Genomic DNA, 7,687 nt, shown 5'->3' with positions numbered 1-7,687 from the left:
ACAGGCTTGCAGTGTTTGAACTCTCTGAAGGGTGGTTGGGAGGGAGTTTCCAATCCCACTTCTTTTCCTGCCCCTCCCCCCTCTCTCTTTGCTGGTCAGGAAGGCCTCTGGCTGCTCCCCACTCAAGGGCTAATCGGGGAAAGAGCCTTTGACCTTGGCCATAAAAGCACCTGTCTAATCACTGAGCTCATCAGGCCCCCGGAGTCCAGACGCATAAGTTACTTCAAATAAACATTGTTGGGGGGGGGGGGGGGGGGGGGGGGGGGAAGGTTGCTACTCCTACTCCATAAGGGGATTACCGAGGTAATTGGCTGGAACTGCAAGGACCTCTGGTCAAATAAACCCAGTCAGTACCCTTCCCACCCGATCTGTCCTTCCAAGAAGATGATCAATAAGACTTGAAGCTGGGAAGCATACATATCTTCTGGGGAGAGAATGGGGTCATTCATCTGCTCACTCATTAAACAAATGTTTTTAGCACCTATGTCATGCCAGGTTGGTTGATTATGGGGACACAAGAGAAATCGAGACAGACTGGGTTCCTACCCTCAAGGAGCTAAATCCAGTGTGGGTATTAGACCACCATTGGACAGTGACAATCGAATCGGTACTATTTAATAGAAACATAATCCAAGCTACATATACAACTTTAAATTTTACATTAAAAATTAAAAGGTGAAATTTTAATTTAACCCAATTTATTCAAAATAAGTTATATATAATGAAAAAATTTTAAATTGCTTCAATTTTGAAATTTTAGTTAAATAAAATTAAAACTCCAAGCCCTGGCCGGTGAGGCTAAGTTGGTTGGAACATCGTCTTATACACTGAAAAGTCAGGGATTCAATCCCTGGTCAGGGCACGTACACAGGCTGTTTCAATTCCCTGGGGGGGGGGGGGGTGTGCATAGGGGAGGCAACTGATCAATATTTCTCACATGGATGTTTCTCTCTAAAATCAATTTAAAAATATATCCTTGGTGAGGATTAAAAAGAAACAAAAAACTCTGAGGCATTAAAAAAGATATTCATTTGTGGCATGGGTTGTCATAGCAAAAAGTTGGAGACTACCCAATGTCCATTAATAAAAGTTTGGATATTAAATAAATGAAAGTTTGGCCGCACAGTGGAGACCATGCAACTGCCAACTGATGGAAATGAAACAAAGCTATATGTATTCATATGAGTTCATTTCCAGGATATACTGAAAAAAATTCAGAACTGTATAAAGCATACTACCATTTGTATAAAAAAAAGAATTTTTACATATATGCTTATGTATGTACAGAAAAAAGTGTATGAGGATACAACCAGGGTTATATTTGAGAAGGGTAAACAACGGGTGATCAGGTGTAAAAAGGTGACTTTCTTTTCATTATTTACTCCTTAATATATTTTGAATATTTTTACCATGTCCATTTTAAAAATTCATTTAATTAAAGGGAGGACGAGAGTTCAGTCATAGGATCACTGTAAGAATTAAATAACATAAAATACCTGCCTACCACTTTACAACCTAATCAATTCTGGATGCTATCATTGCTCCCAGTAACTCTTCTACTCAATAGAAACTGACCCACCCTGATAATGTGTGTTTGTCAGCCTGGAAATTGTTTCTATAAAGATAAGTGTACTGGGTGTACCGGCTAATAATTTGGATTTTGTAATCAAAGAAAACAAGATAATTTCAAGAGAAACATCAAAAGTACTTTATTCAAAGTAATGTCCATCCCTAGCTACACATTTCCCCCATCTTTCAGGTGATTTGTGGATACCGTACCAATAGAACTTTTCTTGTTTTGAGGCAAACCATTCAGAGACCCAGTTTTCCACTTCTTTGTACGTTTTGAAGTGCTGCTCAGAAAGTGCGTGCGCCATCGATTGGAACAAGTGGTCATCTGAAGGAGCAAGGTCTGGTGAATACAGCAGGTGGCTTAATACTACCCAGGCAAGATCTTTTAACGTGTTTTTAAGTTTTGAAGTAGTGTGTGATGGTGCATTATCATGAAGCAAAATTACTTTGCTGTGTCTTCTGGCACATTCTGGTCATTTCACGATCAAAGTGTGGTTCAAATTGATTATTTGTTGTCGGTAGCAATCAGCATTAATGGTTTCACCTGGTTTTAGAAGCTCATAATATACCACACCTTCCCAATCCCACCAAAAGCAGGGCATTGTCTTCTTTCTGAAGTGATTTGGCCTTGCAGTCGATGTTGGTGGTTGACCTAGATCAACCCATGATTTTGTGCATTTGGGATTCTCAAAATAAGTCCACTTTTCATTGCCAGTCACATTTCGATGCAAAAAAAGACTTACTTTCGTGCCGTTGAAGCAACATTTTACTGATGACTTTTCGGTTTTCCATTCGTCTTTCGTTCAGTTGATGTGGCACCCATTTTCCTTCCTTTAAAATCTTTCCCATTGCTTGTAAATGATCAGAAATTGTTTGCTGAGCAACGTTTAATCTTTCTGCAAGTTGTTTTGAGTTTGACACACATCTTCATCCAATAATGCTTGTAATTGTTGGTCTTCAAACGTTTTCAGTTGACCTGGACATTCTTTGTCTTTCACATCAAAATCATCACTGTTAAAGCATTTAAACCATCGTTCACAAGTATCTTGACATGGAGCATGTTCACCATAAGCTTCCCAAACTATTCAACAGCACTTTTCTTCAAAATAAAGCAATGAATTAAAACTTCCCACAAATGCTCTTTTTTGGGCATGAAATTTGACATTTTTAAGCATAAAAATATCTATGATGTTAACACCTTCAGCAAATTTGACATATGAAGTTTTGAAGCTTTCTGTCAATACAACAAAATAGCATACGTATCAAATCGCATATATATCAACATACGTGTACTCCATCTATTAAAAAAATCTGCATTATTAACTGGTACAACTAGTATATGCATAACCCATGGACAGAGACAATAGGATGGTAAAGGCCTGGAGTGGGGGTTGCATATGGGCTGGAAGGGGCTAATGGGGGGAAAATGTAATAAAGAATAATTTTTAAAACATGTGAAGATATTATGAGTTTCTGGGACAACTTCATGCATACCAACATTTGTATTATGGGGGTGCCCACAGAAGGAGAAGATAGAGAGCAAGATATCTATAATAATAAAAGCCTAATATGCAAATTGACCGAATGCCCAAAGAGTGGAACAACTGTCTGGATGACCTTCCTGATCACCTTCTGGACAAAGCTGTGCCTGGGAATTTCGTACATCAGGCCTCTAATTAAAAACCTATTTGAAGAAATAATCACAGAAAACTTCCCCTACCTGGTGAAAGAAATAGACTTACAAGTCCAGATAGTGCAGAGAGTCCCAAAGAAGAGGAACCCAAAGAGACCCACACCAAGACACAACATAATTAAAATGCCAAGGGTTAAAGACAAAGAGAGAATCTTAAAAGCAGCAAAAGAAAAGCAGTTAGTTTACCCATCAGGGAACACCTATACAACTGTCAGCTGATTTCTCAACAGAAACTTTGTAGGCCTGAAGGGAGTGGCAAGAGATATTCAACGTGATGAATAGCAAGGACCTACAGCCAAGATTACTCTACCCAGCACAGCTATCATTTAGAATTGAAGGTCAGATAAAGAGCTTCACAGACAAGAAAAAGCTAAAGGAGTTCATCACTGCCAAGCCAGTATTACATGAAATGTTGAAGGGTATATATATATGTATGTGTATATATATGTTATTGATTTCAGAGCAGAAGGGAGAGGGAGAGAGAGATAGAAATATCAATGGTGAGAAAGAACCACTGATGGGCTGCCTCCTGCACGCCCCCTACTGGAGATCAAGCCCGCAATCCGGGCAGGTGCCCTGACCAGGAATCAAAACCTGACCTCCTGGTTCATGGGCCGATGCTCAACCACAGAACCATGCTGGCTGGGCTGAAGGGTATTCTTTAAGAAGAGGAAGAGGAGGAGAGTAACCAAGATGGCGGCATAGGTAAACACCAGAAATTGCTGCCTCGAAAAACAACTTCAAAAATACAACGAAAAGACAAAACGGACATCATCCAGAACCACAGGAAGGCTGGCTGAGTGGAAATTCTACAACTAGAAGGAAAGAGAAAAGCACACTGAGACTCAGAGGAGGTGTGGAAGTAAAGTGTAGAGGTATGGAGGCACACGCAGAAAGGACTGGCAACTGAGGACATGGTTGTCTTTTTCAATCGGGAGGGAGTCTCAAGCTCCCGACTGCTCTGAACTCCAGTTACGGGCAAGTCTCTTGGGCCCCAGACTCATATGGGGAGAAACTGGACTGTGTGGCATCAGTCAGAATTCGAGGGCGGCTTTCTCTCAGAGGTGCTTGCAGCGATTAACAGTACACTGAGATGCGGGGCCTCTTAGGGTAGGCCTGAGGAGCAGCCATAGCTGCTTGCTCCACCCTGTTGATCCCCTGAGACCCCGCCCCACCCAAGCTGTGCGCAGTGCCTTTTGCATATGAAAGGCCTGGCCCCAGAGGTTCTGCTTCTCAGAACCCCAGGAACCGCTGCAAACCTCGGAGAGAAAGCTGCCTTCCAACTGATGCCAGACACTCCCACTTCTCCCGTTTGAGTCCCCAGCGATTCGCCCGTATCTGGAGCTCAGAGTCTGAGACTCCCCCCTGACCGAAAACGACAACCGCGCTCTCAGCCACCAGCCCGCTTTGCGCGCGCACCTCCGCACCTGAGTATTTTCCACACTGCGCCTCCTCTGAGCCTCGGTGTGCTGTTATTTTTCCTTCTAGTTGAAGAGTCTCTCCTCAGCCAGCCTTCCTGTGGTTCTGGGTGATGTCCGTTCCGTCTTTTAGTTGTATTTTTGAAGTGGTTGTTTGCGGCAGCAGTCTCCGGTGTTTACCTATGCCGCCATCTTGCTCTATCCCTCTCATCGATGTTTCTAACTCTCTATCTCTCTCCCTTCCTCTCTGTAAAATATCAATAAAATATATTTTTTAAAAAAAAGAGATGTTGGCGGGGAGACCAAGATGGCGGCATAGGTAAACACCGGAGACTGCTGCCGCAAACAACCACTTCAAAAATACAACTAAAAGACGGAACGGACATCACCCAGAACCACAGGAAGGCTGGCTGAGGAGAGACTCTTCAACTAGAAGGAAAAATAACAGCACACCGAGGCTCAGAGGAGGCGCAGTGTGGAAAATACTCAGGTGCGGAGGTGCGCGCGCAAAGCGGGCTGGTGGCTGAGAGCGCGGTTGTCGTTTTCGGTCAGGGGGGAGTCTCAGACTCTGAGCTCCAGATACGGGCGAATCGCTGGGGACTCGGACCCAAACGGGAGAAGCGGGAGTGTCTGGCATCAGTTGGAAGGCAGCTTTCTCTCCGAGGTTTGCAGCGGTTCCTGGGGTTCTGAGAAGCAGAGCCTCTGGGAACGGGACTGAGGGCACCATAACCGCTCCCTCCGCCCGCCCTGTTGAGCCCGCCCCGCCCAAGCCCTGCGCAGAGCCATTTGCCGGATCGCCTCAGGCAAAGGCTAGATTAGCACCTCCCCAGAGGACAGAAGTTTTCCGCGGCAGACACAGCTGATTCACACAGCCAGTCGGCCTGGTGGTCAAATCCCTCTAGTATTAACTACAACAATCAAGGCTTAACTAGAACAAGACTGCGCACAAAGACCACTAGGGGGTGCACCAAGAAAGCATAAAAAATGCGGAGACAAAAAAACATGACAGAAATGGAGGATATAGAGCTAAAAAACGCAATTTTGAGGGCTTGCAATAAACTTTTGGAGAGCTTCACGAAAACTAATGAGACCCTCGATGCTATGATAAAGAAACTAGAAATTAAGCATACACGCTCTGAAATAAAGAATATTACACCCAATAGCAGACCAGAGGAGCGCAAGAATCAAGTCAAAGATTTGAAATGCGAAGAAGCAAAAAACACCCAACCGGAAAAGCAAAATGAAAAAAGAATCCGAAAATATGAAGATAGTGTAAGGAGCCTCTGGGACAGCTTCAAGCGTACAAACATCAGAATAATTGGGGTGCCAGAAGATGAGAGACAGCAAGATATTGAAAACCTATTTGAAGAAATAATGGCAGAAAACTTCCCCCACCTGGTGAAAGAAATGGACTTACAGGTCCAAGAAGCGCAGAGAACCCCAAACAAAAGGAATCCAAAGAGGACCACACCAAGACACATCATAATTAAAATGCCAAGAGCAAAAGACAAAGAGAGAATCTTAAAAGCAGCAAGAGAAAGAGACTCAATTACCTACAAGGGAATACCCATACGACTGTCAGCTGATTTCTCAACAGAAACTTTGCAGGCCAGAAGGGAGTGGCAAGAAATATTCAAAGTGATGAATAGCAAGAACCTACAACCAAGATTACTTTATCCAGCAAAGCTATCATTCAGAATTGAAGGTCAGATAAAGAGCTTCACAGATAAGGAAAAGCTAAAGGAGTTCATCACCACTAAACCAGTATTATATGAAATGCTGAAAGGTATCCTTTAAGAGGAGGAAGAAGAAAAAGGTAAAGATACAAATTGTGAACAACAAACATGCATCTATCAACAAGTGAATCTAAGAATCAAGTGAATAAATAATCTGATTTACAGAATGAACTGGTGATTATAATGAATCAGGGACATAGAAAGGGAATGGACTGACTATTCTTGGCGGGGAAAGGGGAATGGGAGATGCGGGAAGAAACTGGACAAAAATCGTGCACCTATGGATGAGGACAGTGGGTGGGGAGTGAGGGTGGAGGGTGGGGCGGGAACTGGGAGGAGGGGAGTTATGGGGGGGAAAAAAAGAGGAACAAATGTAACCTGAACAATAAAGATTTAATAAAAAAAAAAAAGAATTTTCTAGAAACCGCTGATAAATTTAGTGAGACCCTCAAGAAATCTACTGAGACCCTCGAGGAAAATGAAAAATGACCAACTAGAAATTAAGCATACACTGACTGAAATAAAGAATATTATACAGAGTAGGCCTTGAACGTCCAATGTCCTCTGCTCAGGACCCCCGCACATGCTAATTAGAAAAAGAGCTGGGAAAGAAAATGGGGTCCCTTCAGTGTTGTACGACAATGTATCAACAGAGAAACTGGGCAACAATTTGCTGTAAAAATTGTTGTTGTAGCAAAGTTCACATCAAGTCCAGGATTAAGTACAGAAGGAGCAGGAGCAGCCCACCCAGATCCGAGGAGCAGCAGTCACACGAGCAGACCGCCCACCTCCAAGGAGCGGCAGCCCTGCACAGCATGCACCAGTCCGAGGAGCAGAGCCGCAACAGCCTGCAATGTCTGACGAGCAGCAGCCGGGTGAATGGCACGTCCCCATCTGAGGAGGAGCAGCCGCGCGTGCAGCTCACTCCCGTCCAAAGAGCAGCAGCCTCGCAAGCTGCCCACCCCCATCTGAGGAGCAGCAGACTTGCAATCAATCTGTCCAAGTCCTAGGAGCAGTAGCCCCACAAGCAGCCCACCACATCAGAGGAACAACAGCAGCATGCAGCCAGCCCCCATTCAAGGATCAGCAGCCATGTGGGCAGTCTGCCCCAGTTCAAGGAGTAGCAGCTGTGTGTGGAGCCCACCCCCATCCAAGGAACAGCAGCCTCGTGATCAGCACACCCTCTGTCTGAGGAACAGCAGCTGTGTGTGAAGCCTCCCCCCACCAGCCAGAGGAGCCACCACAGCTGTGAACAGCACCCACCAGAG

At 44.2% G+C, this 7,687-nt stretch overlaps 1 protein-coding gene across 1 annotated transcript in view; it reads left to right on the top strand.

Annotated features, from left to right (window-relative positions):
• WDR87 (WD repeat domain 87) overlaps nucleotides 1-7,687 on the top strand; it is a 35,451-nt gene that overhangs the window by 571 nt on the left and 27,193 nt on the right. The window lies entirely within an intron of this gene.

This window comes from Myotis brandtii, unplaced genomic scaffold, assembly GCF_000412655.1.
Source record: "Myotis brandtii unplaced genomic scaffold, ASM41265v1 scaffold379, whole genome shotgun sequence".
NCBI lineage: Eukaryota > Metazoa > Chordata > Mammalia > Chiroptera > Vespertilionidae > Myotis > Myotis brandtii.
The sequence above is the reverse complement of the archived record's forward strand: the minus strand, read 5'-3'. Positions and strand labels throughout refer to the sequence as shown.